Below are 19,178 nucleotides of genomic sequence, written 5' to 3' on the forward strand. Positions count from 1 at the left end.
TTGGACCAAAATTATGCCTCAAGTCACCATTTAGCTTCTCTGTTAGAATATGGTTGACTATATTAGCCTCGTGGTTCAGTGCTTTAATTAAGCACCTGTTACTTGCCAGGCCATGGGCTGGGCACTAGATGGTATACAAACAAACGAGAGACAGCGGCTGAGCTCAGGAGCTCACAGTCTTTGTAGGTGGGAGAGATGAACAAGTAAACAGAGCACCTCTCTCGATGTGGTTAATTCATGTTCAGTGGGGTCACAGGACAGGGTGAGGGCACGGGGAGATGGGAGGAGATGGTCCTTAACCAGACTGCGGGACATTTGCTTTCTAATCCTCTGTAAATGCACCGTGAATTCTCATCTATAACTTTGGGAGAAATACATATTTGTGTTTTACCAGAGTAATTTTATAGTTTTGAAAACAGAAGCTTAAAAAAAGGAACATGAAACCTTCATGCCTAGTGGTTATGAACTAGGATCGACCATCATTTATACTTGTCAAATCCTGAGAAACGAGTTAAAAAATATCACACGTTGTTATTGGTAAGTGAAATCTTTGGCGCTCTTGTTCCAATGTGCTGAACATGTTGGGATTTGAAAGCGAGATGTTTCCGCTGGATTCTCAAATCCTGGTAAGGCAGTTTCAACTCTGAAGGGATTCTTCTAAACTCATATCACAGTTCCCTTTACAGTTTTACAGGTATTGAACCACTAGGATGAAACCTGAACCAGAAGAAAAAAAAATCCTATTTTGGCTGGAGGGGAATGTATTTTGTAAGTCAGTGTGTATATTTCAGGCTATTTGCACGCGCTACAAATAGTCAGAGCTACTTATCTGGACAGCACATCCTAGGGCAAAATGACTAGTTGGAATTAATGGAATTTTGTCATCAACTCAGTCCCTTGGCAACCCCTGGGCTATCACTAATCCCCAGGATGCATTTGCCTGTCCTGGTAGTGCTTCCTCCTGGGTAGCAATTGCTAAATGTAATGCACAGGAAAACATCATGTCCACTATTTCCAGTTCTACCATGAGAGATGGTGTAACCAATTGGGTTTCTACTACTATCCCTAAACGGCCATCTTTGCTTAGTTCTCAAGACATTTCCTGTAAGCGTTTTAATAAGGAGAATCATGAATTTCCAATTTGAGATACATGGGTGATAACTACTAACTCTGACTACAGTGCAGATAAGCTCGAGGTTTGTTTTGGCTTCACAAGTGTTGCACTGGAGCAGAGATGCTTACTGAAGTAAGATTAATATGTTCCAGAAATGAAAAAGAAAAATCTGGTCAAATAATTTTTTAAAAACCTGTGGCTCTTTTCAATATGGCTAAATCAATTAGTGAAGAATAGATGTTACTTTTAAAAGGAAAATCAGCCCACAATTTATTGTTCAACGGTATTATTAGAAGTTGTGGTTTGTTTTTTTTTTTTTGCGGTACACGGGCCTCTCACTGCTGTGGCCTCTCCCGTTGTGGAGCACAGGCTCCGGACGCGCAGGCTCAGCGGCCATGGCTCACGGACCCAGCCGCTCCGTGGCATGTGGGATCTTCCCGGACCGGGGCACGAACCCACGTCCCCTGCATCGGCAAGCGGACTCTCAACCACTGCACCACCAGGGAAGCCCAGAAGTTTTGTTTTTGAAGAGTGACTGCATTCTTGGCTTGGAACATATAAGACACTCAAAATGTTTTATTTTTAAAATGAAAACAAAATGTCCAGACCCTTAAGATCATTGAAGCTTTTCAGCTTGAGCCTTGGCCCTTAAAATTGGAAGCCATTTCTCACATGCAGCACTTTATTTTTGTTCATAGCTGGTGTTGTTTTAACCTGATCAGAGTGAATGGGTGAGGAAACACCAAGTTCTCCACTTTCGCATGCATCTTGATGCCTTCTTGTAACAGGATTTGAGGCAGAACTCAGTTTGCCCTTAAAATCAGTAAAATTTAGAGTGAAGAATAATTTTGGAGTGTTCCTCATGTGGACTTGTTAGATCAAAATCATCTCTTCACTGGCGATCATGCAGGCCATACTGTGGCGCCTTCTCATTTAAACGCTGGGCCTGGGGAGGGAAGAGGCTCAAATTGGTGGGGATATGGGGGGAAGGTAACTGGTTCTATTTGCAATCGTTGGTCTGGTGTCAGAAAATGAGAATTAATGTCCGTCTAGCGAGGACATCAGAAGGTACTGCGGTCTAAAGATGGCACAGCTGAGGTGATGCGTTTCTCTTTGGGAAGTATTTAGAATGAATGAGAGTTCGTTGTTTTGTTTTTTTTGACTAATTTTTATTGGAGTATAGTTGCTTTACAATGTTGAGTTAGTTTCTGCTGCACAGCAAACTGAATCAGTTATACATGTGCATATATCCCCTCTTTTTTAGATTTCCTTCCCATTTAGGTCACCACAGAGCGTTGAGTAGAGTTCCCTGTGCCATACAGTAGGTTCTCATTAGTTATCTATTTTGTATATAGTAGTGTATATATGTCAATCCCAATCTCCCAGTTCATCCCACCCTCCCTTCCCCACCTTGGTAGCCATAAGTTTGTTTTCTACATCCATTTCTGCTTTGCAAATAAGTTTACCATTTTTCTAGATTCTACATATGAGTGATAGTATATATTTTTCTTTCTCTTTCTGACTTCACTCTGTATGACAATCTCTAGCTGCATCCATGCTGCTGTAAACGGCATCAGTTTGTTCCTTTTTATGGCTGAGTAACATTCCATTGTATATATGTACCACAGCTTCCTTATCCATTCCTCTGTTGATGGGCAGTTAGGTTGCTTCCACGTCCTGGCTATTGTAAACAGTGCTGCAGTGAACAGCAGGGTGCACGCAGCCTTTCGAATTATGGTTTTCTCTGGGTATATGTCCAGGAATGGGATTGCTGGCTCATATGGTAGCTCTATTTTTAGTTTTTAAAGGAGCCTCCATACTATTCTCCATAATGAGGGTTCCTTTCTGATGATCTGGGCTTTTAGAATTACAGGAGTCCCCCCATATCTGTGGTTTTGCTTTCCATGGTTTCAGTTACTTTGGGTCATCCACGGCCTAAAAATATTGCATGGAAAATACCAGAAATAAACAATTTATAAGTTTTAAATTGTGCGCTGTCCTGAGTAGCGTGATGAAATCTCGCTCAGTTCCGCCTGGGACGTGAATCATTGCTTTGCCCAGCGATTCCTCTCCTTTAGGCACTTAGTAGCCAGTAAGATTGACTGCCACGGTGTGGCAGTGCTTGTGTTCACGTAACCCTTATTTTACTTAACATTGGCCCCAAAGTGCAAGAGTAGTGATGCTGGAAATGTGCATATTCTCTTACTCTGCCTACTTTATGAACTAAACTTTATCATAGGTATTATCTGTAGGGAACAACATGGTATATTTAGGGTTTGGTACCATCCACGGCTTCAGGCATCTCCTGGAGTCTTGGAATGTACTGCCTGCGGATGAGGGGGTGACTACCGTACATGAAGAACACCTGTCATATTATGAAAACTTGTTTTTCCTTGCTCAGCTCCCATGTTAAATTTAGCCTTTCAGAAGCAGTTCAATATTACAGCAACACCTGGTTCCAATAAATAAGTTCTGATAGTAGTTGAAAGGCATACTACAAAACGAAGTGTTACCAGTAGGCCCATGACATCCGTGTGTGTCCGGAGCTGTGTACTAATAGATGAACATCCAGGCAGATTGCCTTATAAAACAAGATTCTATCATAGACCAGTGCCATATTGAATGAATTCTCATTAACAATGAAGTCCACTTGGCTGTGAGGAACTAGCCCTTTAAGGATGCAGTGAGAACTGCTATTCCTTTCTTGTGTGAGCGATTTTACAATCTTTCTCATCAGGCCCACAGCTGTAAAATCTGATTCTGGCAAAGTGTATAATCGCATTTCCAGCAAACCTTTGATGTACCCTGAGCTGAAACCACACCATTACATTTTCATGAGAACTTGATGCTCTTTGCTTCATTATAAGCATTTTCTCACATTTCCTTCTGTTTAAATAATCCAACTTAAAGAAAAATATCTTGAAGGGATGTGAGTCATTCTTTTTATATTAATTCCTGTTTTGGCTTTTGCCAAAAAATTAGTATTTATTTTCCATAAATATGACACATTCATTCTCGTGTTTACCTTTTTCCCGTCGTGATCGTATCCAAAACGAGACACTGAGAGGGAATGCATATGTTGTTTGTTGACAAAGGTCAGGTGCAGAGGAATGAGTTATTTTGAGACATTTTATATTACAATGCGTGGTACCCAAATGTTAAGCTTTTACAGTTCAAAGATATCTGGGTGCCAAGGAGGGTGATGTGAGAGAGGTTTTCTTGAACACAGGACTGTTGGTACTAAAACTGTGAAATGCTTGGCCAACCAAGGCTGTTGTCCAACCTGTGCTAAGACAGTGACTAGACTAATGAGACAGGAAGGATCAAGACAGAGAAATCCTGTTTGAAGAGGTGTTTCCTGTTTGGAAAGAAAATACACAGAAATTGAATACCAGAAGTGGTGGGAAGATAAAAAACTGGTACCCTGACAGATTGAGGTCTGTGGGATTCTGTGTTTAGTTCCAAAGGGAAGTGACTTTTCTGAGAAACAGCTGTTTCTGGTTTCCCTGAATTTCAATGAGTGAGTTAAAACCAACAGTTAAGTGGTTTGTCTTATCCACTCATTAATTTATTCAAAAACATTTATTAAGTATCTTTTTCCTATGCAAGACATTGTCAACAGAAATACAGTCATCCCTTGGTACCCACAGGGGATTGGTTCTAGGACCCGCCATGGTTACCAAAATCCGCGGATGCTCAAGTCCCAGAGTCAGTCCCTGTATCTGTGCTTCTGCATCTGTGGATTCAACCAATCTAGGATGGTATAGTCCGGTATTTACTATTGAAAAAAATTCTGCATATAAGAAGACCAGCCCAGTTCAAGCCCATGTTTGTTCAAGGTCGACTGTAAACCAGAGAAGGAACAGCAGGCGTCCTGTGGTGAGGTTTACACTCACCATGCTGGCTCTTACCTCATGCTGAGCACCCACCTGTGTTCTCATTTATTCCCCATAATAACTCTAATTACTGAATTCCATTGTTAGTTCACTTTCTAGGTAGAGAAACAGAGGCTCAGAGACAAAGGAGCTTGCCCAAGGCAGAACGGTGGGATTTAAGCCACTAGAGTCTGAAATGAAGCCCCCGTGACACCATGCCCCTTGAAGCAAAACCCGGGATTCAGCGCACAGCTGAGCGGTGGAGCATTTGTGTGGTGCCAGGCACGTTTCTAACAGCCTTCACATGGGTCCTCTTATCTGATGTTTACATCAGCAAGGAGAATGCTGGGCCATCCGAAAAGGGCATTTTTCTCTGATCTGGGAAGCTCTCTAACAGGAATAAACTAAAGGGGGGGCCAGTGACAGATGAAGTTCTCAAAGGCTGTGTGCTAACCCCGGACAGGAACTACTGTGTAGCCAGTTTCTGCTTTGCTTTTTTGGGTGAATAAGTTAAGTATTCCAAATGTCAATATTAGCAGATGGGCAGCATCTAGCACAGTGGTTGATCACACAGACCATCTAGGTCTAGATCCCAGCTCTCCACTCCCTGGCTGTGTGGCCTTGGGCCTGTGACTAACCTCTCTGAGCTTCAATAATCTCATCTGGAAAATGATCATGAGAAAGACAGCATCGAAGTTATTAGGAGGAATCCTTTCGGTAATAGTTAAAGCATAGGATAGTCTCGGGAATACAGTAAGTGTTGCTTAAGTATTAGCTGTAAGTATCCAAGTTCAAAGTGTACTGTAAGGCAGATATCATCACTACTATTTCTTAATTTTTTTTTGTTGTTGTTGTTGTTGTATGTGGGCCTCTCACTGTTGTGGCCTCTCCCATTGCGGAGCACAGGCTCCGGACGTGCAGGCTCAGTGGCCATGGCTCACGGGCCCAGCCGCTCCGTGGCATGTGGGATCTTCCCGGACTGGGGCACGAACCCATGTCCCCTGCATCGGCAGGCGGACTCTCAACCACTGCGCCACCAGGGAAGCCCCATCACTACTATTTAATCTTAATTGTGTACTTTGTAATTTGCTATTTTTGTTCACCTTCTCTTTTTCCTGTTCATCTTCTCAGACCTTCCACTTGGGTCGAGCAGAATTAGCCACGTGGCTTAGTATGCAAAACTGGACAATGCCGTTTACCTGGAGATCCAGGACCCGGAAAAGCTATCTTCCCTAAAAGCTATCTGAATCCATAGGGCCAGCTGGACCAGGTCCCCTGTTAGAGTCCACTGGGTCCCTTGCTTCCACTAAAAAGGGCATTAGAATCTCTGGGGGAGTTTGAAAAATACTGATGCCCAGGCCTCCCCAGAACAATGAAATTAGAACCTCTTGAGAGTAGGGGCTGGGTCTCAGTTTTTTCTTTTTTTTAGAGAGCCCCAGGTGGTCCATGCTGAGACCCACTGCTCTAAAGTAAATCGACCCCGTAACTCCCCTACCCCCTTGGCACACAGAGGGTTCTCATTTCTTGAGTGTAACGAACGCTTTTTGAATTCACCTATTGTACTATTTAAAGTGCAGTGGAGGCAATGACAGGAAACTGGGTAGCATCCAGATTGCCTGAAAACTCGCTGGAAATACAGATTCTCAGGCCCCACTCCAGACAACTGAATCCGAAACTGGGAATGCACGCTGTTTGCACAAGCTCTCTAGGTGCTGGCGCTTGTGCACATTAAGGTTTGAGAACCTGGCTTAGACCAGTAGGGACCCATGCCTAGAAATGAGGGCAGGGCCACTTCATTCAAACCTCACCACAGCTCACAACACAGGAATGGGTATGTGCAAGGGCAGATACGGGAGAGGCAGTCAGAGCGACCTCCTGTATGTCTTTTGCTGCCGTAACGTTAGATGCTTCCTGACCCTTGTGGTCGACGGAGCAACCAAAGAAGGAGCCCTGTGAAAAGTTTTAGGATAATTTTAAAAGTATAGTTTGCATCGGGGACCTCCAGGCATCTATATGGAAGAGGTCTGTCTATTATTAGGGTCAGCCACATTTGGGGCTCTTGTGGATATGGAAAGCTTTTGGACCTTTTAAGAATGAGAAGCTTGGGTCAAAAAGAAGTCTTATTTAACCCTCACATTTTCCCAGTTTCCTTCATTTGAAAGGTTCATTCCCCATAGAAAGTCTGCTAAATGGGAGTTGCAACCCAGATCTGCAGTGTTGGGTTGGTTTTTGGACGCCACCATGATGTAATCCGTAGTCTCTTTACTGTGTGAATATCCATGGATCTAGAAACTTTCTTAGTGAGAGCCTCCCCAAACCCCAATATCAATCTTTGCCTATCCTTACCCCTGGACTTTCTGACCCAACATCAAAAACATAGCAGTTACCATGGCAACTACCTGGCAATATTTTCACGTCTCGCCCTATGATAAGTGGGGCCTCTTGAGCAAAGTGTAACAGCATGAATTATATTATTTACTGAGAGGTTGCATTAAAATAAACCACATTTGATCATGTCTTTAGCTCTTTGCTTAATTTTGCGGGTTTTTTTCATTTTTAGTCTTGGCTTCCTAGAATCTTTGGAAAGTAAAATAATATATAAAAATTATATAACCACATAAAGCTTTAACAGAGGGTAAAATACGTTGGTTACTTTCTAGCATGTCTGAAGAAGATAGTAATTGTTTAATATCTTTGATTAATAAACCATTGCTTATTAATCAACTAATATTAATTAATCAAACAACTTAGCAGTCATTTGAACATATAAAGGTTTGAACCTTTATAAGGAAATCACTAAAGAGGCAATTATGGACATGTTTCTCTCTTTCTGCTAAGTGAAAAAATTAGGAAATAGGAGATATTAGTGTATCTACCAGACAAATTATGCTAGAGTTTGTCATTTTATATTTCAAAAGGCTAAATGAGAATTTACGGAGTGTCTACATATTCTGAATCCGTTTGCATTGTGAGGTATTCAGGACTGCTAGATATCTGTCATTTACATGTATGAGATTTTGTGGAGGACAGACATGGAAAGGACTTATTTTCTTATTTTTCTCCCCATCGTTTCTGTCGGCCGTTCTCCATCAACCATTTCTCATTTCTTCATGAAGTCTCAGGAAGAACCCATAGCTTTTTACAACTTCCAGTTATTTAAAAATCTAGGTTGGTATAGCCTAGTTTAAAACTTCAGACTCAGTTCTGGCTTAATGCTAATCTCTTTCCCTTCTCCCAGAACCAGACCTCTTCCAAGCCTGCCACCAGCGCTGCCTGTCCCGGCTGAGGACCCCCAGTCTCTCATAGCCGGGGTCTCCTCTCCTGGCAGCCTGTCCCCTTGGCTGGGGAAAGGGCCTGCTTCATCCACGGGGTCCGTTCAACCTGGGTAAAACATGCCCCTCCCCCCTCCCCCTGGCCCCGCCCTCATTCTGTTCTTTGCGTGGCCGGTGGAGCAGTCTGTTGCCCAGGGCTATGCATGGCTGACATCCACTCGCGGAACGAGATGCCAGGCCCTTCTCTCTGCGCACCCAGTGCTTGGTTTGGTTTTCTTGGAGACTTTCTCTCCCTTTCTTTTTGAGAAGATTCCCCCAGAGAGAGCGAGGAAATGGTTGGAAGTGTGAGTCTTGCACTGGGGGTAAGTGATACTCTTTTCTTCCCTGCGTACCCAACTCAGGAAGGGGAGAGGAACGGGGTAGCAGTTGGATGGATAGCAGAGCTGATGGCTTGCTTCTTAGTCCAGGATCTCACCTCAGGCCTCCGGCACCAGGGCATCATTGACCCTAGTGCAGAAGTCTCTCTCAACCAGGGAGTGGGGAACCAGGGTGGCTGGATCCTGTCCCTGGTTGGCTGGACAGTGTGGGCATTCTGGCTGGAGGGACAGGGCCTGGTCTGACGAGCCCTGTCATCCTTTGTCCTGCCCTTGCTGCTGGAGTGTCAGCATGGCTCAGGGTCCCTAGGTCTGTGCATAAGTAACTGTAGATAATTACTCCAAAGGAAGAGGTGAATTATCCCTGCTGGGCCCACCTGTATCGACAGAGCGTGGACATGCCTTTTATCTGAGTCCAGGCAGGCGGGGGCCCAAAGCACATTGGAGCTTTGCTCTCATTCAGCTGCTCCAGCAGGAGGGAGTGTGCGCCTCCCTGGCAGTCCCACACAGAATCGGAGTGCGTGGGTGGAGTTCGGGGATCCTGGCATTTTAGGAAGAACTCTTTCGCGTCAATGACAGGCCATACTAACTGCTCGCTGTAGGCTGCCTCCGCTCCCGCAGTGGAGAGAACAGCCTTTTTCACTCTTGCCCGGAATAGCAAGGCAGTGTCTGAGCCCTCGGGGCCATAGGCATAACCTTCACAAACAGAAGTCAATGAGGATCAGGTGGGACGTGGTATCCTCAACACATTTCTGATGAATAATAATTGTTTATATTTGCAGGGACTTTTTATATGCTAGATTTGGGGCTAGGAGTTCAGGGTATGCAGCGTGTAGACACATGACCCTGTTCTCAAGTTGTGGACAAGCAGAAATGTATCTCCAGTCCCCCTAAGCCAGGGAGAGTCGAACAAGATGGGGCGTATACATTAAGAGTTTCTGTCACTTTTATACACACCATCTCATTTAATCCTCACAACCACCCTGCGTGATTGGATACTTTGATTATCCTCAGTTTCTTCAGATGAGAAAGCTGAAGCTTAGAAGTATACATAACTTGCCCCAAATCACACGGGTAGACAAGGACAAGCCAGGGATCAGTCCCTGGTCTCTGGCCTTGGATGTAAACTTGTAACCCTTGTGATACTGCCCAAGTCTTTACCAGCTTAGCAGACGTGGGTCTCGGCAGGAAAACAGGGGTGTTCAGAGCTCACAGACTTCAGCATAAATGGTGCAATTTTTGCTAGTTTTTATAGTTAGGTCTTTAAAAAAACAAAATCAGAGCCGACAGAATCGCTGCTGTGGTTCTCTTCCACCCTAGATCTCTAAGGAGCAGGTGTTTTTCTCTGCATGGGACACGCAATTCTAGGTCACTTCAGAATAATCATTGTGGCCCTAAATGGAGTAAGCCGAGTGTTGCTTTTAAATGACCAATCTAATTGCAGCTCATAGATGGATCTGGTAGCCACTTAAATAGAAAGCCTAGGGAGCTGGGTAGAGGGAAGCACTAAAAGAATTTGTGGAAAGAGCATCTCAATGACTCGACTGTCCTGTAAGCAATTACTGTTTAGATTGTAGAGTAAAGGTTTCAAAGGTTAAAATCCAAGCACGTGAGCAGAACACAAAAATGCTCCAGTTGCTGGAGGATCTGTGGCAGCCCCCAAACTGAACAGAGAAATGACCCACAGATAGAGGATTCCAACAGAAGCCCAGCAGAGCTGCACTGAAATGCCCTCTGCCTTCTTTTTTTAATGGTCTCAAGAGGCAAGAATTTCAAATCACAGATGCATTTACCTAGTTCTGTGTTATTATCAATAACTATGATTAAAGCTCAAGAAAATGGAACTTGAGTGGACACACTTTGTAGTTTTTGTTTTGTTTTATTCAAATTTAGCAAAACTCACCATTTTATTTTCTCAAAGCTTCTGAACATGTCTTTCAATGAAAAGAAGCAATTATAAATTTTGAGGGCAAGATTTTCTAGAAAGTAGAGAGGAGGAGCGTGGGGGGAAAGGAGAGTTTTTGGTTTGTCTACGCACAGTTCCTCTTCCCAGGCTGATCTCCACCAGCGGTGTCCAGAGACAGCCTGCATTTGTAAGGATGTCGGAACCCACAAATATCAGATGATTTGACTTGAAGGTTAATATACGACTGCCTTGTTCTCTGGCACATTCTGTGTCCTGAAGCTGAAACAGAATGTACCAACCACTTCTTGTGGCTAGGAATGAAGACCATTGGGGCCAGGATCTTTTGAGACTTTCCTTCTTTGTTTTCAGTCCTGCCCCTGAGCCAGAAGCCCCGTCAACATGGCGATGTGCCCTCTGGCACGCAGTCAGCGGGGCCTGGCACTCCCAGTAGTCAGGTTTCCGACCGGTGAAATCAGAGGCTGGGGTCTGATCTGCTGAGACGTGCTATTGATGTCAGGATCTTCTGTGAGGCTGCTGGAGCACTTTCCATGGTCGGTGAGGAAGGAAAACCGGTCGGGAATGAGTTGGCTCTGGCGTAAGTCCCGGTACCTGAGCCAGGCTCCCCTCCGTTCATCTCGGCTGTGCTGACCCAGGGTTGACATGAGGCAATGTGCCGCCAGGGCCAAGGGCAGGGAGAGAACAGCACGTAGGCCAAGGGCACGAGAGCGGGGAAGGGCCAGTCCTCAAGCCTGAGGAAGAAAGGGTGGGAGAGAGCCGTGAAGTCTGCCTGAGGAGTGTTTACAGGAAGGCAGTCGACGTGGCGACAGCAGGCAATTAGGGATTCCCGAGTGAGAGCGGGTAGAAGACCTCCTTCTGAGATGTGGCCTGCGGGGGCGCGATGTCCCCCGCCCCTGCCACTTGCTCAGACATCCCTCTGGGACCCAGAAATCCAACCAAGCATAGACCTCTGGAGTCAGAGTAAAATTTCACAAATGCGGCCCTGGCATCGTTCCTTGGCGGACAGCTTTTTCTTTTCGTGAAATCCCATCTCTTCTCCCAGCGTTCAGCACCTGCTCTGTTCCTTAATAGCTCCCCAGGGCCTAGATCCAGCTGGGCTTCACTTACAAAAACGAGAAGGATTACAGGCTTCTAAACAGAAAGGATGGTAGAGATCATCTAGTTCACTGACCTCCTTTTACAAATGAGGAAATGGTGGCCAAGAGAGGCTGAGTTACTTCCCCGGGGTCACACAGCTTGTGCAGGGGGCAGAGGGGGGATATCAGCTCAAATGGATGAGCCCTCACTTAGCCTGTGAGGGGTCAGCGGAGCCGAAACCTGCCTCCTCAACACTGTTCTCTCCACACTGGTGGAGAGAATTAATTAACTGGTGGAGGAACACAGTATAAGTAAATGTTATTAATGTGGCCAGAGGACCCAGAAACTCTCAAATCCTGCCTTCAAGTAATCATTCCTTTATATGAAGTCCCTAAGAGAAATATATCCATGGGACAAATGATCAGTAAGGCAAAAGGGAATATTTTTAACTAGCCCAGGCTCTGTGCCAGACCTAAGAGGATTCTATCAGATTAAAGTCGGAGCTGGCCTAGGCAGCAAGCCCCCAGCCAGAATGATGCAGTCCATTTTTAGGAGGTTGTTTGGAAATGCCAGTAAGGGGGGAAATGGAAGAGCAAGGTGGTCCATGGAGACAGAAGTTCTCCTCTGTTCTGAAAATCTTGATGGCACTGAGCTGGACACCAAAATGGACTCAGGGGCCATTTTTTCAAACTTGTTCAATTAGTAATTTAAGAGCTGAGGGTGCCGAGGTCTAGAGAGGTAAAGTGACTCCTCTCCCAGCTTTGACAAAACTCTGGGAACCTTCGGACAGACCATGGTGGAGCAGCCTGTCCAGGGGGCAGTGGTTTGATGGGATCCTTTAGAAAACTGAGAAGCTGCTGGAGGGCCCGAAGGGGAGCGAGACCCGCGGTCACACCCAAGAAGCTCAACACTCAGAGACATTGCAGACTCGAGACAAACGGCAGAACCAGGTCCCTCCCCTCTCCGAAGGCAGATGGACTCAAAGACAGGTGAGGCCCAGAGGCCATGCGGCTGACCTTCCGGGAGCATCAGGATAGATGATGGGACCTGATGGCAGGCAGTCTTGGGAGTCGGACAGAACTCCAAAGCGCTGAGTGTTTACCTGGGTCATTCGGGCAGAGACTAGATGAGTTAAAGAGGCACTTTAATGACTGGTTTGATCTGACAGATCCTAACTTGTAGGGTTCTTCCTATCCCGTCCCACACTACTTCCTGACCGAGCAGGGGGTCCTAGAGATCTGAGCGGGTGTAATGAAGAAGCTGTGAGATCATCCGAGACTGTGCCGTGGGTATAAAAAAAGGGAATCAACAGTTTCCTGTCATTCTAACACTCAGAAAGGCCCTACCGTGAACATTTCCCTCCCTCCCTTACTCTCGTTTTCTTCTTTCTTTCCTTCCTTCTCTTTTCCCCACAAAGAGATGCTTCATTAAGAGGCTACAGCTTGGCTCCTAGAGCAAAGGTGATGGCTGTTGCCGGGCCCCAGCAACAGACTCGAGCTGGGGGTAACCCAGAAAGGCTCTGCTTTGGTTCTCTCCAGCCAGTTCTCTGGGTAGGTGGGTTTTCTCTGCTTCTCGATGCAGTGGTGGGCCACCCACCATCACGTGCTCCTGTGTGCTTCCTGACACTCAGCCTCTCAACTGGAGTCACGCCGCACATAGTTTAAAAAAAAATCTTTGTTTTACTTAATATTAAATTGTGTGTAATTTCTCACGCAATTAGGTATATATATATATTTTAAAGGGAACGCTATTTATTTATTTTTTTGTCTGCCTTGGGTCTTCGTTTCTGTGCGAGGGCTTTCTCTGGTTGCGGCGAGCGGGGGCCGCTCTTCATCGCGGTGCGCGGGCCTCTCACTATCGCGGCCCTCTCACTATCGCGGCCTCTCTTGTTGCGGGGCACGGGCTCCAGACGCGCAGGCTCAGTAGTTGTGGCTCACGGGGCCAGTTGCTCCGCGGCATGTGGGATCTTCCCAGACCGGGGCTCGAACCCGTGTCCCCTGCATTGGCAGGCGGATTCTCAACCACTGCGCCATCAGGGAAGCCCAATTAGGTATTTTTCTAAGAATATTATTGCAAATGAAGATAACATGATTTATTGAATCAATCTGCTGTTGTGGCCATTCAAGCAGTTTCTAATTTTTCACCCTGATTTATATTTTTATACATCAGTCTTGGTGGATAAGTATGATTCTTTCTGTACGGTAAACTCCGATGTTCTTAGAAGGGACATGTTTAAGGATAGAAGTCTCATGTTTAAGGATACCCATATTTTAGTGGTCTTAATACATTCGGCCAAATTTCTTTTTGGAAGGAGTAAGCCAATTCACACTTCACACTGACAGCGGGATATGAGTCTCCATCTCACTGCAATTTCTTCAGCATTTTACCTTTGCCATTTTGACAGCTGGAAGATTTATCCTTTTTATTTCAAGAACTCTTCTTTTTTTTAAATTTGGGTGCACCGAGAGGCCTGTGGGATCCTAGCTGCCCAACCAGGGATTGAACCAGGGCCCCCCAGTGAAATCGCCAAGCCCTAACCACTGTATCGCCAGGGAATTCCCTAGAACTTCTAAAATAGTATGGTATTGGCTACTATATTTGTTTCATTTTTAAACCCAGCTTATTTTTAGATTTTATTTTAATGTGATCATTTAATAAAGATGTACTGTTGCTCGTTGTTCCCTGGGATTGTAGAGCGTAAAATGTAGACAACTGGATATATCAGCCCTAAAGTATTTCTAAATTTTGTTAAAATCACCTGTGGAATTTGCATATATTTCCTTTGTGGTTTCCTTTATTGTTAGTGTGTTTAGAAAATCAGGCCTTATCCAGAGATCAGTTACATTCTAATACATGTATTTTTCAGTCTTTTAAGACAGGGGTCCCCAACCCCCAGATCCACAGCCTGTTAGGAACCAGGTCTCACAGCAGGAGGTGAGCGGCTGGCGAGTGAATGAAGCTTCAGCTGCCGCTCCCCATCGCCCCCCATCGCCTGCGTTATCACCTAGGCCATCTCCCCCCACCCCACCCCCATCTGTGAAAAAACTGTCTTCCACGAAACCGGTCCCTGGTGCCAAAAAGGTTGGGGACGGCTGTTTTAAGATACAGCTTTTATGATACTAAAGCTAACTGTGAAAGTGCCTCCTCTGTGTCACTCCTTATCCAAGCTTTCATGGAAGATTTAATTTCACATGCAAATCAATCCCGGATACCCTTATTATCTCCTTGTCTAGAAAGTGAAGGCACTGAGACTTTCAGTGGTTAAGTGACATGCCTACATCACTAGCCATCGAGTTACAGAGCCAAGGCCCTCTGGCCAATGACAGGTCTTTTCCCTAGGAAGCAGCGCAGTTTTAGCAGGGGAAAACTAGACCAACCAACACTGAAAAGTAGAGATGAGATAAAGATGGAGAGGGTCTAGCATGCTCCTTTCTGCTTAAATGACTTCACACCCGTGTTAGAATAAAACCAGACTCCTACACGTGTAGGATCAGGCCCCTGCTTTCCTCCTGTCTGACCTCCATCCCGCCCCCCGCCAAACTTTATTCAACTCACATCGACCTTTTTCCTGTTTCTTTAACAGGCCAAGTTCATTTCTGATTTAGGGCCTTGGCCTGACTATGGTAAAGTGATCATTTACCATTTTTAGTACTTTTGTCTTGACATTTACATTATCTAATAAATATTTGCTACGAATTTTTGTAGATTTTTTTTTTTTTCTTTTAGGGAGGAGTTGTACCATTCTGGGAATTCAACTTCTATGATACGATGCTTCCCTTTCTAGGGCCTTAGTGAAGACAGGATGAGATCACAGAATAGTGCAGCTGGAAGAAACTTGGATTTCCTTCCATAAACAAGGATATAGGTTCCCAGAGAGTTGGGGGATGTGCCTGAGATTGCACAACTAAATTGACAGTGTGCCAAAAAATTACTAGAAATATGATCTTTTGACAGGATTCGGGTACCTTCAAATTCCCAGACTTCTCATCAATTTTCTCCATTTATTCATTCTTTAAGCAAATGGTTACCAATCAGTTAATATGTTCCAGGAACCACACAAGGTGCTTAGGGTGTAGTAGCGAGCTTTACAGACAAAACCTCAGTACTTACAGAAGTCAGATTCTTGTTTGTGTGTGTGGAGCAGTGAAGGCGATAGAAAATAACAAACAAAGGTACAATATAATTTCAGGTCTTGATCAGTGCTATTCTAGCTCCTTTATAAGCTTCTCCTTATAATCATTTACATTCTACAGGTAGATCTCCACCTGTCTTCTCTTAGGCGTGGAATGGTATGATGTTTGGTTTCAGGGACATCTTTTCAAGTAAGACAAGTAGAGGTCAAATAAATCTCTAAGGAAGCACCTTGTATACTATCTGTCAAAAATAACAGAAAGATTTGCCACTGAAATGTTCGTAATTTTTAAAAAACTCTGAAAGTTGACCTTGCTATAAGAAAATAGACCCTACTGAATAGAAGGGAGATATATACTTTGGAAATCTAAGTACCATCTTTCACTTAAGGAATACATCATTCAGCTTCCTTTCACACGTTACTTATTATTGCTTTGAGAATAAGGTAGCTAAAATGTGAATTTTTTTAGTTTTATTTTTTATTGTGGTAAAACATACATAACAAAATTTACAGTTTTAACCATTTTTAAGCGTACAGCTCTATGGTGTTAAATACCTTCACATTGTTTTACAACTATCACCACCATCCATCTCCAGAACTGTTGATCACCCTGAACTGAAACTATACTCGTAAAACAAAACCTCGCCATTTACCCTGCCCCCAGCCCCTGCTAACCACCATTCTACTTTCTGTCTCTGTGAATTTGTCTAGGACCTCATGTCAGTGGAATCATACACTATTTTAAACTATTATTTTTAAAACTGACTTACTCTATATAGGAATCAAATTACTAGCACAAGTTAACTCTGTTCTGACCATTGTCACTAATTGTGGTTTTTATGCATTTTGCTTATTAAATCTGTGAGGTGGTGTTAGTGAAAGAGATGATTTCAGGTCATTTTGACAAAATAAATCACTAGAGCCCTCTCATGACATACAGGGCTTCTAAGTGAATTGAAGAAGGCAAGTTTCAGACCAAGATCAACTTAACTACGTATGTGTTATGGTTATTGATTTCCTAATTGGAAATATAAGGTTTTTTTTTTTTTTGGCCGTGCAACTTGCAGGAGCTCAGTTCCCCAACCAGGGATTGAACCCGGGCCCCGGCAGTGAAAGCCGGGAATCCTAACCACTAGGCCACCATGGCACTCGCAAGAAATACAATTTTAAAAGAGCTTTAGGTTCTACATCGTATGGGTTTGAGGTGATGCTTCTGGTGCCAATAAAAAAATTTCTCTGATGTTCAGAATTATTTTCTTTCCTGAAATAGCACGAAAAATGGTTTTGAGGGCTTCCCTGGTGGCGCAGTGGTTGAGAGTCCGCCTGCCGATGCAGGGGACACGGGTTCGTGCCCCGGTCCGGGAAGATCCCACATGCCGCGGAGCGGCTGGGCCCGTGAGCCATGGCCGCTGAGCCTGCGCGTCCGGAGCCTGTGCTCCGCAACGGGAGGGGCCACAGCAGTGAGAGGGCCGCGTACCACCAAAAAAAAAAAAATGGTTTTGATTGATCATAACACATGCATTTTAAAATGGGTTAAAATTGATTACAGCCGTACTATTTGATTTAAACAAAACCCAGATTGTAGGGATAACTCCAACAAAGGCATTAGCAGCATCACTTTCATTTTCTGTCTGTGCTAATTGCGTAGACAGATTTTTCCTTTTAGCAAACAGATACTGGTAAAACATCTTTAGCTGTTTTGCCACCATTAATTGATGGCAGGCAGGCCTTCAATGCCTATAAATTTGATGTATGTTCAGCAAAGCCACACATTTTAAATCTTGACTTTTAAGATTTTGTAAGTGTTAATATGTTTTAACTCATGACGAGAAGTGCTTAAATTACGTATTACTCAAGCATACTTGAAGAGGTTGGGTAAATCGTTTTGGATGCTTTCAGTTTTCTGTCCTCTAATTGAATTAACTTTGGAAACGCTCCTGTCTGCTCACAAAGTTGAAGCGAGTGGATTTTGTACCCACCAGTGCAGGTCGCAGGCTACAAACCCAGTAAGATTTGTACCCGTGTTCCAAGAGTGCTTACTGAGTATTTTTCAGCAACTTAAAGTGTGCCACTTACTGGCTCATACTAACCTGACTTACTATGTGTTCATGTGTTCTGTTTCTCTTCTGGAGAAGACTCGCTATGCATTGCTATTTTATTAAATATGTATTTATGGTTGTCGATGGTGATGGTGATGGTGGTGATGAGGATGATGACTTTTACCGAGAAAGCCAAGGACAGGAGAAAAGGCCAGATAGGAGGAAATAAGGGCATGAAGAAAAGCAAGGGGCAGAATTTCTGGGCGAGCCAGCCAGTCCTGTCACTCTGCTCTGCTCCCACGGGCCATGTTTCAGTTTTGCAGGCACTCTTGCCTCTTTCTTTAGATGGAAACAAATCTCATTTTAATTGTAAAAGCCTTCATTTACAGTGAATTTAACAATGAACAAGAAATAGATAACTAATAAGGACCTACTGTATAGCACAGAGAACTCTACTCAGTACTCTGGAATGACCTATATGGGAAAGAATCCAAAGAATCTAAAAAAGAGTGGATATATGTATATGTATAACTGATTTACTTTGCTGTACACCTGAATCTAACACGACATTGTAAATCAGCTCTACTCCAATAAAAATTTTTTAAAAAAGAAGTAGATTTGCTGGTGAAGATGTGGAGGAAAGGGACCCTTCCTACACTGTCGGTGGGAATGTAAACTGGTGCAGCCAATACGGAAAACAATATGGAGGTGCCTCAAAAAATTAAACATAGAACTACCGTATGATCCAGCAATCCCACTTCTGGGTATCTAAAGGAAATGAAACCATGATCTTGAAGAGATAGCTATACCCCCATTTTCACTGCAGCATTAAATAGCCGAGGTAGGGAAACAACCAAATGTCTGTCAACCGATGGACGAATGGATCAAGAAAATGTGTATATATATACAATGGAATAATATTCAGCCTTTACAAGGGAAGGAAATCCTATCATTTGCAGCAGCATGGTGAAACTGGAGGGCATTATGCTAAGTGAAATAAGCCAGACAGAGAGAGACGGAGTGGTATCACTTATTTGTGGAATCTAAAAGAAAAAGAATAGTCAAACTTACAGAAGCAGAGAGTTGAAAAGTGGATGCCAGGGGCTGAGGTTGGGGAAAATAGGGAGAGGTCTGTAAAGAGTAAAATCTTTCAGTTATAAGATGAATAAAGTCTGAGGACGTAATATATAATGTGGTGACCACAGTTGATAACACTGTACTGTGTGATTGAAATTTGCTAAGAGAGTAGAACTTAGATGTTCTCACCAAAAATAAAAAGGTGGGGGGGTAAATATGTGAGGTGATGGGTGTGTTAATTAATGGGGGAATCCTTTCACAATATATATGTATATCAGATTATCGAATTGGTAC

Source organism: Neophocaena asiaeorientalis, unplaced genomic scaffold (genome assembly GCF_003031525.2).
Source record: "Neophocaena asiaeorientalis asiaeorientalis breed wild unplaced genomic scaffold, Neophocaena_asiaeorientalis_V1.1 scaffold226, whole genome shotgun sequence".
NCBI lineage: Eukaryota > Metazoa > Chordata > Mammalia > Artiodactyla > Phocoenidae > Neophocaena > Neophocaena asiaeorientalis.